Source organism: Neolamprologus brichardi, chromosome 19 (assembly GCF_056152115.1).
Source record: "Neolamprologus brichardi isolate AB-2024 chromosome 19, ASM5615211v1, whole genome shotgun sequence".
In the NCBI taxonomy this organism is placed as follows: Eukaryota; Metazoa; Chordata; class Actinopteri; order Cichliformes; family Cichlidae; genus Neolamprologus; species Neolamprologus brichardi.
The window spans coordinates 7,058,485-7,070,538 of record NC_142122.1 but is presented as its reverse complement, the minus strand read 5'-3'; positions in this window follow the sequence as shown (position 1 = coordinate 7,070,538).

Below are 12,054 nucleotides of genomic sequence, written 5' to 3'. Positions count from 1 at the left end.
CCTTGGTCTTTTGTGCTCTGAGGGCCTCTGGATGTCTGGAGCCTGGATCTCCTCCATACCTGCTTCATACCCTGGAGGACGGGGCTATGGCTCGCCACACCCTCTAACACATCATTACATGAAGGAACCTTTTAAATACAAGCGCACTCGCACACACGGGTGCTCACACACACAAACTACACCCTTTTTGGCTCCTATCTCAAAGCACACAGTGTGCTGTCGATCTTACATGCTGCACAATACTATTCAATATTTAGTATTTACTGTTATATTCACATAGATCATCGCAATGATGTTGTTTATTATATTGCTCTTTTTTCTTTCTCAACAGGTGATCAAGGTGATTGATATATGTATGTTTTATCTGTTTGTTTTGTTGGTTTTTGTTTTTTGCCTTTTATCACCGTTCCTCTTCCCCGCTGTTTTTCTTTCCCTCTTCCTTTCTCCCTTTTCTTTCCCCCAGTCATGTCTGTCCCATGTGTAGCAAGTGAAAATGAAATAAAATACACAATAAAAGCAAAGGTGAATCAAATAGACCAATACGGCAAGGCTGGGAGGGTCCATTTGGTAAAGTAAATCCGTTGGGCATCTTTCTTTGCCTTTAGACAATAATTCTGATGGCAAAAGAACCAAACGGGACAGGTGAAAAAAAAAAAGGAAAAAAAGGAGACAAATTGCATGTTATAAAACTCACCGCCACACCAAAGATAAGCCAGGATTTCCTCCATGAGTTCATGTGCAGAGACACCAGGTGGAAAATGAAATCATTTCAGTTGAATCTACCATGGCGATCTGATGGCCATGCTGTATTCAGTCTCTGAGACAAAGTGACAGGATCACACAGGGGTGACTGTGAGTCAGCCTGAAAAGAACATAATCTTCTCTTTTCAAACATTTTTAAGTTAGGTTTAGCATGATGAGCATATTTTTACTATATTTATGTAGTAAATGAATGCTTTATGTTTGATTAATTGTACTACTTGTTGGACAAATCAATTTAATGAGCATGAACATAACTAACTGTAGGTCAGTAAGAGATTCTTAATATCACTTTGAATCCAGTTGTGTTGAGCCAAATCTAGCAGTTTTTTTCACACGGAGTTTAGGATTTGGTTAACTGCACCAACTGCATGGAATACTGGCCCACGGTTGGGCTCCCAAATGTGAACCAAATTGGGAGAACTTTGGCAAACACTCCACAAGCCAAAGTGCCAAACCTGTGTACTTAACATTTGGCAGTCAGGAGTAGATCACTAAAGGGCCAACTGTACTCGAGTTGCCTATAGTTTATTAGTTAGAGGCAACTTCAATGATTGGATGAAGGCAGAGACAGACATTAAAGCAATTAAAGCATCAATCAATAGAGCTTTAATGAAATAAAGCTTTGAGGGTTCACAGCCTGCCTCTGACAAGTCTTACCATCTTGACAGACTCTAACTTGAACATGTGTGTGTAACAGAATCCCATACTACTACTTTCAAGCCTGTAGCAGACAGAAAAATATGTGAGAAAGATTTACATTTACTGGACTTTGCTTAAAAACATATTTGCTTTACAGCCTCTATTGCACACCAGACCACAGAATCCAGAGTTAGATGTTCATAGTTTTAGTGAAATATCCTATAATGGAGTTATAATTTAATTTTTCTCACAGTTAGCCATTTTATTTTGTTACAACTAAAAAGCTTTTGATAGAAAAATTGCCCTGAGCTTAATCACTCTAACTAGGCCCCTTTAGCAGGCACTGTCTGCATTTTTGACTGATTGACCTTCCCTGTGCACCTGCCTTTAATCAAACACTGATTCTGATTAGCACCCGGCCGCTTGCCAATGAACAGGTGAAAAGAATAGATTAGTCTGAGAAAATATAATAACCAAACATGGAGGAACTCTCGTTTTAAACTCAGAGCTGACATGCTGAAGACAAAATATTGTATAATTCCCTAAAGTCTGTATGTAAAACATGCCCTTAGCCAACCTGATGCCACACTTTGTTTTGAGAACAATGATGTTAAGACTTAAACTCTACTTAAAGTAGTGACCTGAGAATCATGAGGTAGAGCCATCTAAGTCATATCCTATTTAATCTTCCATTTTTATGCTAATGAGGGGTATCACCTATAATCTTCTATATATTTAGTAAACTTCATCTATGATGAAACCGAAGTCCACAATAAGTGACTGTCCCTGCTGGCAATTAGAATAAAATGAGGTTTAAGAACACTTTCTCCCTGGGTTTTCAGACCTGCACAGTATCCATCTTTTTTATACAGTTTGTGTTTGTCTATTGATGCCTGATGCTGAATGTCTGGATATTCAGTTTTTCTAATTAGGTAAAGAATAAATATGGCCCGAGTGAGGGGCTGGAGGAAGGGCTCTATGTTAAAATGTTGTCTGCTTTGAAGCAAATGCTGGATGAATGGTGACTTTTAATGTTACAGTACAGTAGGTAACTATCATTAGCAGGCTGCATTAGTAAGCATGATTGGTCAAAACCAAAGAATGAGTGAAATATTTCAAAGGATGCAAGTAATCAATGTTACAATCTTTTACTATTATGATGTGTTGCAGTTAATGCATCAGAGCAAATAATACTTTTGTGTATAATTTGACTGACTAAGGGAACCACAAGAAGAGATAGTAGTGCAATAGTAAGCAAGATAGCTTTTATTTCACATTATTGAATCTTAGAATGAAGCTTGGCCTGAAATGGTTCAGGGAAGGTTGGAGGCAAGGGCTGAGTTGAGGGAGCCAGGGTGTAGAACTGGCTGATAGATGCAGTGTGGAAAGCAGGGCGAGCGGGGAAGCTGAGCATGGAGTTGGCAGACAAAGCGCTGAAATGACTGAGCTGGGTGGTGTTAAGTTTAGCTAGAAGTTGCTGGCACTCAGGAGTGAGCTGCGATCCTGGGACACAATGTAGAGCAGAGTTTTTGAGCAATAAACTAAATACTAAGAAAAATAATAAAATGGATTCACGATTCGAAAGCTGGCAAAAGAACACAGTGTGCTGTACACATCAAACCAACAGCAGGCAAGAAGTGGAAAAAACAATGCTAGAGTGGATATGCAGCAGGGGCTGATGTGTGGATGGACATTAGGCTTGCAGGCTGACTAGCACAAGGAAAAGTTTACCCAGGCAGATATACACACACAAAAATACAAACAAACAACAACAACAAAAAAACGTTATAGTGAATTTCTCTAGTCTCCAGTCTTTTTATACCTGCTTTATTTTTTCCACTAAACAATGGTTTATACACATTTCTATGAGGATAAGATTCCACCCATTTGTATTAACAGTTGCCATTGGGCCTCTGTAATTTGCATTAATGCAATTATTCTTTCTCAAATTTCCCCCCTATATTTTCAATATCTGAAGACCCGAATAGCATGAAACCTCAACCCAAAAATTCCTAGTACACCACACTCTAGTGCCACAGACAATATCCTCCTAATTTCTTCTAATCTTAGCGACTCAGTTTTAATAATCATCCAGCATGGAAACACGTTTCAGTAAAAGGAATGAGAGAATGTTATTCTTGATGACATGTCTAATGAATCCCTGACTCGAGACAATAGCAGCTCGTGTACAAGATTAGGTCCTTCAGTTTAGGGCTAGGATCTGTTCTAGCATGGATGAGTCATACAGCAAATGCAATAATCTTGCAGCAGCTCCTCGATGTGGGATTTGGTCTTGCCCTCCACTTTCCAGTTACTGCTTCATTGAAAATCCCTGAGCCCACTAGATGACCAATATATTTCATTTTCGTCTTTACAAGGAAACCAAATATTTTGTTGTCTGCGCACATTCTCAGTCATTCAGGTCATGGTAGTCTAAGAAGCTTTGAAAGAAGGCGACTGCATTTATTTAAGTTTCGTGAAGATGCTTTACCTCTCATCCAAGAGATGAAAAAAATCCTTAGTTCAGTTCTGAACTAAGGATTTTTTAATTAACTTTTTTATCTTCAGTTCATAACTGAAAAAAGTCTCTTGGATGAGAGGTGAAACATCTGTATAAATATTTTGTTATCACAATAAACTAGCAAATGTAAAACTTACATTATTTGCAAATGTGAAATCAGTTGCAGTAGTTGTAAATTGTTATTACTACCTGGGTAATTTACTCGGGTAGTAATAACATTCTCACCAGTCAATGCTACAAAGGAAATTGTAACCAGCCCCACACAGAATGGCTCCTAATTACAAAAGATAGCAAGAAAGTACACCACAAAATTAAACAGCTGTGATGGTGGAAAGTATCAAAAGTGTATATAGAAAGACAGATGGATAGATACAGTAGTAAAAATAATAAAAAAAAAAAAACTGTCTATAAAAACAATAAAAGAATAAAATCCCACACTCCTGTCTTTCTAGCTATTGCACATTCCCCTTCTGCTGCTCTGAGAGCAGCAACCTTATAGTGCCGTCACCCCCCTAGGAAAACAAACAAAACTGTACTTAAGTCTGTTTGCCCCTGTTGTAGGAGCTCAGATAGTGAGTGGCCTGGGTGAGTTGGGTCCTTGATGGTGATAACCTTCTGACTTGCCTTATTTTATGCTGTAGTCCATCTTCTGTACCACACACACATACAATAGGTGAGCATGCTCTTGTTACAGCAGCGATAGAAGGCCACTAGTATCTCCTGAGAAATATGATTTTTCCAGATTAATCTCACGAAGTACAGACTCTGCTGTCCCTTCTTCATCACCTCTGTAGCATTGGGACTCTAGGTCAAGTCCTCCACCACCTGTACCACTAGGAACTGCAAGGAAAAATAGTCCTATTCATCCTGAAATCTATTACCAACTCCTTGGTGTTGGAGATGTTTAGAGCTAGGTTATTGTCCTTGCACTACATAGAAAGCTGCTTCACCTCATCCCTATAGACTGACTCATCCTGGCTAGAGATAAGTCCATCCAATGTCATGTAATCTGCAAACTTTATGATGGTGTTGTTAGGATGGGTGGAGGCATAATCATAGGTGTAGAGGGAGTAGAGTAGGGGGCTCGGCACGCAGCCTTGAGGGGAGTCGCTGATGACTGGGGAGGTGTTTAAGATTACTCTAACTCTTTGGGATGGGCCAGTCAAGAAGTCGAGGATGTAGGTGCTGAAAGACCCAGGTCTGTCAGCTTGGACATCAGTCTGTAAAGGAGGAGAGTATTAAAGGCTGAGCTATAATCCACGACGAGTATTCTCACAGAGCACTCCTGCTGCTCTGGATGGGATGCAGCAGCACGGACAGCTATGGTGACAGCATCCTCTGTGGATCTGTTGGCTCTGTTGACAAACTGGTGTTTGTCCTGGGATAGTGGCAGGATGGCTTGGATGTGACTTCAAAATAGTTTTTCAAAGCATTTCATAATGATGGGTATGAGTGCTACCGGACGATAATCCTTCAAACTTGTTGCACTGTGCTTAGATACTATATGTAAGCAGTAAAATAAGACTCAAGTTGGAAATTAATCCCAGTTCAGTTCTTAAATTTTAATCTGAAATGATCCCTGTCTCTATAAGAAATGATCTGGAAACCTCCCAGGAACTGTTTGCTTGTTTTGAAGGATTGTTGGTTTCCCAGTTGGCAAGATGTTTGAAGATTAGCTGTAACCAAACTGCTAGACTTTCAGTGGTGCTATCAGGGATGAAAGGTTGGTGGCAGACCCTCGGATAGATTAGTGTCTTCCTAATGGTGTCCTATTTCCTTTTACATCTCTACAACATGGTTTCTCTTTAGCCTCATTCAGATGCGAGTTTTGTCCACTTTTTTTGACCAATCAGTTTACCTGTGAGTCAGTTAACTTTATTATTTGCCTGAATTGTCTAACTCTAGCATGCCCCTAATTAGGATTGTGAGGAAAAGGAAGAGAGTGGTGTAACTCTGGTCATGTATATAACCGTAAATGTCTGTCACAAGAGGTTAGGATTAAATTTGTGTTTTCCATCTGTCTTACAGAAATATACAGCAACACGTAATATTACTACTATTGTTTTGCATGTTTTGTTTTTTTTGGGGGGGAGGGGGGGTATTTTGCTATAGTAACAGTAATGTTAAAATCTGTGGTAGAAATATAGAGCATGACCTCTTGCAAATCAGAACCTTTTAGCTGATTCCAAGACCAGGTGCATGAGTGGCAGTGATGATAACCTCAACAGCTTTCGTGTCAGGCAGTCTATCCTCTTCAGACTAGCCACTTCAATCACTGGGCTTTCACTCTCAAGGAGCAGTGGGATGGTCTAGATCACGGCTAACAGCCTACTTCTTTGGAAAAAGTGAGCAGGCTTTAGAGCACAGGTTTCTGGATGACTAAGCTGTGACGAAAATCAGCTCCCCACGTTGGGTGCCAACTGGAGGCTGCAGAAAGACCCTCTGCTGGTTGTTAAGTGCTCTCTCTGGAGAAGGAGTGAAGGTGGATCGCAACTCCAGGGTGCTGATGTGCCTGGAGCCCTGCCGGTTTTTAGTCCTGAATATGAGCCACGTGGGACCTGAATGCTGATCGGTATGCAGGTGATGCATGAGCTGAGCATTACAGAGAAAGTGAGTGTGTGTGCGTGTGTATGTGTGTGTGTGTGTGAGAGAGAGAAGAGGTGATGAAGAGGGGAGAGCATTGCTCAATCATACCCCAGCACGTGCATCAAGACAGCAACGGGGAGCCTGAAACAACTGTGAGGGAAATCAAAGAATAAGGAAAATAGCAGATAGTCTGCAAGAAAGAGAAGAGAGAGGCATGGGATGAGAAACATAGTTTTCTATTGTATAGTGCAGAACTTTGAAAAGGTAGGATAAAAAAGAAAAACAAAAATTAAAATAAAATATTTAATACATTTGGACTGTCTGCCATGACATGTTTAACAATCCAATTGTGATTGTTGTGTGTGAGCTTGCTGCCAGCTAATATATACAATAGATAAACTTTATTTATTGATTTATATGCATGCTTCTTTCACCATAACATACATGCATATAGATCAAATTAAATTTAGAACTGGTTTAACCCTTTAAAACCGGTCGGAGCGGGCACGCTCTGTTTTGCGTAACTATTTTTAAATCCCGGTAGCTCTGCAACCACGTAAGCTAGCGCAATAATTTTTTTTGCATATGAAACCGGAGGAGTTGTACTTACATCTTATGCCATCAGCTTGTCCTCGGTCACGGTTTCCTTCCACATATAGTTTTGCAAAGACTGCATAAAAAGCACTTGCAGCAACAAAAACATAATATTCCAGAAACACGCTTTGCCATCCGATCAGCTGTTCATAACACTTCCTACATTGGATTAGAGGTCAGCGTGAACTATCGCATGTCCGCCATGACCTGCCCGAAACCGGAAGTGACGTCATTTCGCGGAAATGTAGTTTTTTATCGTCCGGGCCTCAATGAGCCTATACTGGTGTTTTTAAAAGTTATGTTTGACTTTATGACTTTCTGTGTGGTTTCTGGGATGCTTAGGACTCATATTGCACTGCTGGAAATAGTTTATTTTGATGCATATGCTGCTTTTTTGCAAATTTGCATTATAATATTTATTTTTGTTTTTCCTGCAGTGTATAAAAATTGGTGTATTTCAAAAATGAAACTATGAAGTCACTCAAAATAAATTTCCTGTGGTGGGAAACTATTTTGTGCAACTTTTTTGTATTTACAGTTTTGAGGGATAAGCCTCTTAAATTTCTCTAACTAGAAATATATGTTAAAAAAACAAAAATGATTTTCAATTTTTTTGTAGTTTATTGCACTTTTTTGCAATTTATGTAATTACTATGCACTTAATTCATACATATTATTAAAATCTAGGCTGTAATGGTTGTATTGATGTATAGCAACTTGAAATGCTCCCAAAAATGGCACTACAGCATGTAAAAATATAATATAAGCTCTGGCGGACTTGGTTCTATGGTAGGTCTTAAAGGGTTAACATAACAACTGAAGCTAGGTGGAAACGGCTATCATGTCTTTCGCTTTAACCCCCCCGTGTTCTTATAAACGTAAATATTTTCTACATGGAAATTGTTAGAAACTCCAGTTTAACTTAAGTGAACTTTGGCCCACAAATATGTACCTATCTTGATGAGCCATGGATGCACAGTAAAAGACGCCATCATCCAAGCACCTAAAACTGTAGGTCTTCTAATGGTCACATGAAGCTGCTCCAGAAGTGAGTCAGTCTAACGCCTCCTTTAACTCCTTTTAGCTTAATCCACAGGAATTAAATCAAGGGAGTTACAGTGGGGTGCTAAATGGAAGTTAAATCTTGTAACAAGATAATTGTTTCTTGTGAACATAAAATGTTATCAACTTTGCAACTTATTTGGATTTTGTTTTACATACTAAAATGTGATCTTGATGTAATATATCTTGTTATACAACAAAACTAATTGAAAATGTGAATTTGTAACCAGTGGTTACACTGACGCTTGTCTTACATGAATGCTGGTAGAAAATGTAACTGATAACTGTATATGCAACTATATGAATGAAGTGACCTCTTTGGTAGGTCAGGTTTTTCCTTCTGGTAAGACAGCAGATATTAGGAGAAGTTCAGACAGGCAAAAAACCTTATTTTAAATCTAGCTATTCTGGAGTTCCCAGTTACCTGGACAGTGAGCCAAACTCTGATCTAAAACTGATCTCGAGGATCTATTTTGTCTCCGTTTTACTAAGGAACAGATACCTGCATGACCAGAGATTTACTCTTATTTTAGTGTTTGTTAGGGCAGATAATTACACAATCACATACATCCATCTGCCAAATAGCACTCACTACAAACTGAACACAGAAACATATTTTATTTCATGTGCATGCTTCATTACTGTAGTTTGCTTCTTTTGAGGGAATGTTTTGCATAACAGTTGGTTTCAGCGTAGCATCTGAACTGCAGCTGTTGTGTCTTTAATACACTTTAAAGAAAAAATAAATAAATTATTTCTGCTATAACAGAAGTTCAGTCCCCATGCTGTTGTCGTTCCTAATTCTTCTAGAGGTTATACACAGGGCAAGACACACTGTAGACAAGTTGTCTCTTGCAAGGTTTAATATAAAAGTATTTCATTATAAATTATGCTGCATTACCCAGTTTTTCTTTTTTTTTTTAACAATTGTCCATCATTGATATAACCAGGACGGGCAAAATAATACACCATGCGATGCTATTCAGGATTTATTTCCACTCCAAATGTTTTAAAACCTTTTTTTTTTTTTTAAAAAAACAGGAATAAAATAATGTATTTAACGAGACTGTCCTGCTCCAAGATGTGGCACATTTACCCAGCATGTTTTTAAAAGTAGGAAAATCCACAAAAACATTGTGAGAACATGCACCCTAACTACATACAAGGGTTTTACCTGGATTAAAATCCAGAGCCTTCTCTAAAACCATTTCAAGCTAAAAACTGACCATTAAAATGTTTACAAATGAAGGATCTATAACTCAACTGTTATATTAGGCAGCAGATTGTGGACAGCACGCTCTGATGCTGTAATTGTGGCATAACAGTGAATCATCCAGCACAGTGCAGTAATGGACTGCTAGCATAGTCCGTATGTGCAGTGTTTCCAACTTAGCGACTTTGTCGCTATATTTAGTGAGTTTTCAGACCCCCTAGCGACTTTTTTTTAGAAAAAAAGTTGCTAAAAAAAGACGTGAAAGCGCATATCGCTTTTACTCTCAACAAGCAGCGGGTGCTGTAACGCAGTCAGTTCTTCTTTTACTCTTTTACTCTTATGCTGTTTTGTGGATCACAAGGTTTAAAACTACTTATAAACACACACACACACAAAGTAACTCCACCAGAGTGCCTATTTCGGGTCACTTTTGCCGGTCCAAGCCCGGGTAAAGGAGCAGGGTTGGAATTGTGACATTAAAAAAACAATAATTGCTAAAATAAATTTAATTTGTAGTTCTAAATAAATTCTAAATGCATTTAGGACGTTTTTTACTCACTTTATGTCTCTTCCACGATGTTATTTCTCTCTCCAACAACATAGATTACAATTACATTAGCATGACCAATTATGCAAATTAGGTGATGACGTCATTTAGCGACTTCTAGCAACTTTTAGGACAGCCAATAGCGATTTTCCTTACTGAGGAGTTGGCAACACTGCGTATGTGCTGTGTGCATGGTGGTAGCCATGAGTACCATACACTTTGAATTTTAGCATGTAACTGTACAAGTGTTTGGCTGTTATATGTCTTTATTTGTTCATTTAATTTGTTTATATATGCAATTTCCAATGCATGATGCTAGTTATGTCTTGTCCGAGATTCAAATAGCAGTTAGCATGAGGCAAGCTAGCTGCCTCTTTTTTGTTTGTATATATCATTATGGCTATGACTTAAAATGAGTATCTTCTCTTTCCAAGAAAGTACATTGCCTTTGAGATATTATGGACATTTATCTCGTCCTGTTGTCAGTTATCGCTCGTTGTTTTCCATTATTTATAATTCTTTCACAAATCTATAGCTATATTAGGAGACACGTAAGCGCTAAAATATAATTGCAGCCCTGATTGCTGTGACGTGATGAAATGGCTCCATTAATGAATGTACTGAGGAGAATGTGGAAGACAAACTTGGAAGTAGTTTCAGCATATGACATCAAATTAAACATGCTGCTGCTTTTTAGGCACTTGAGTAACAGCTGGTCGCTCTCATTACTGTGTATGGAAAGATAAAGTGCAATAAGAAAACACTAATGTTTCTCCTTTACTTTAAATACTAAACAGGCTCTATTGCAGCATTGGTTACCTGCTCTAAGTAGGGCACATTAAATTGTGGTGATTGCCCATCAGTTATGGTATCTTTGATTTTGTACACACACACACACACACACACACGCGTGATGCAAAGTAACCACATGTCAACTTCAGCTGTTCCAGTCTGGAATGAAATGAAGGAATGGATCAAACGGAGGGACTGAATGATGCACCTGGCCCATCAGACTATGCAGACACAGATGTGCCCCAAATACCTAATGCAAACCATTCCAGCATCATATTATCTAGAAAAACCCTCCTTAGTTTGGGTTTTCTCTCTTTCCCTCTCCCTTTCACTGCCTTCACCTCTTTCTCACATGCTGACAATCCTAAAAACACAAACTCAACTGACACTCATACAGGCACATAATATGACCAACTGTCACACCCACGCTCCCTCCAGTTCAAAAACCTATTGCAATTATCTGCCATCAGGAGCAATGCAAGACCTTTAGGAAGTGATCTCTGTCTGAGAAGCACAACCGTGCCTGTGTGAGTCTGGAGACAGCTGTGAGTCCACATTATATTAACCCCTTTGCCGGTGTCAAGATGGGCTGCTGGCGAGTGAAGGCTTTCCCTATCTGAAGGGCCGGTTTTTTAATTGTTTATATCTAGCAGCTCCTGTGGAACAGCTGCTGCTTGACCCTGCAAACACACAAAAGCCTACACAGAGAACACCTTGTAGTTAGTGTTCAATATTTGTTGATTTCTCACATTTTTCCACTTCACATGTCTTCACATGTCTTAGTCTATGATATAGTATACAAACACTTTAAAAATGAGATGCATGGACAATATTTATTTAGTAAGGAATGTTGTGCTGACATGACAAGAGGGAGGGAAGGAAAAGGAAAGAAAATCTGTCATTACATAAGGTTAAACTAAGGACTGTAAGGAAAGTTAGCAAATCACAAACTTAGAAGTCTATGAACAACACTTTGCAACCCACTTCCACCCAGCTCCTCTTTATTTTTTTAATCTTTAATTTGGATATGTCATATCCATTATCATCTATCCCTATATAAAGCTGGGATCTTTCTACTTGTTTGCTTTTCATGTCATACTAAGAGTCAAGACAAAACTTTTCTGCCTGGAATTGCAATCTTGTCATGCACATTAAAGACTTCTATCAATAGCTAGAGGCTATTTTAAGAGTCATATTTCATTGCATGAAAGTATTATATCCACTTGAATTGGTTTATAACATAGTCCATCAGTATTAAAATATCAGGAAATGACTGTTGAAGTCTTCCAGCAGGAGAGACGACATCAAACAGCATCTTTCTGAGAAATAAAACATTAT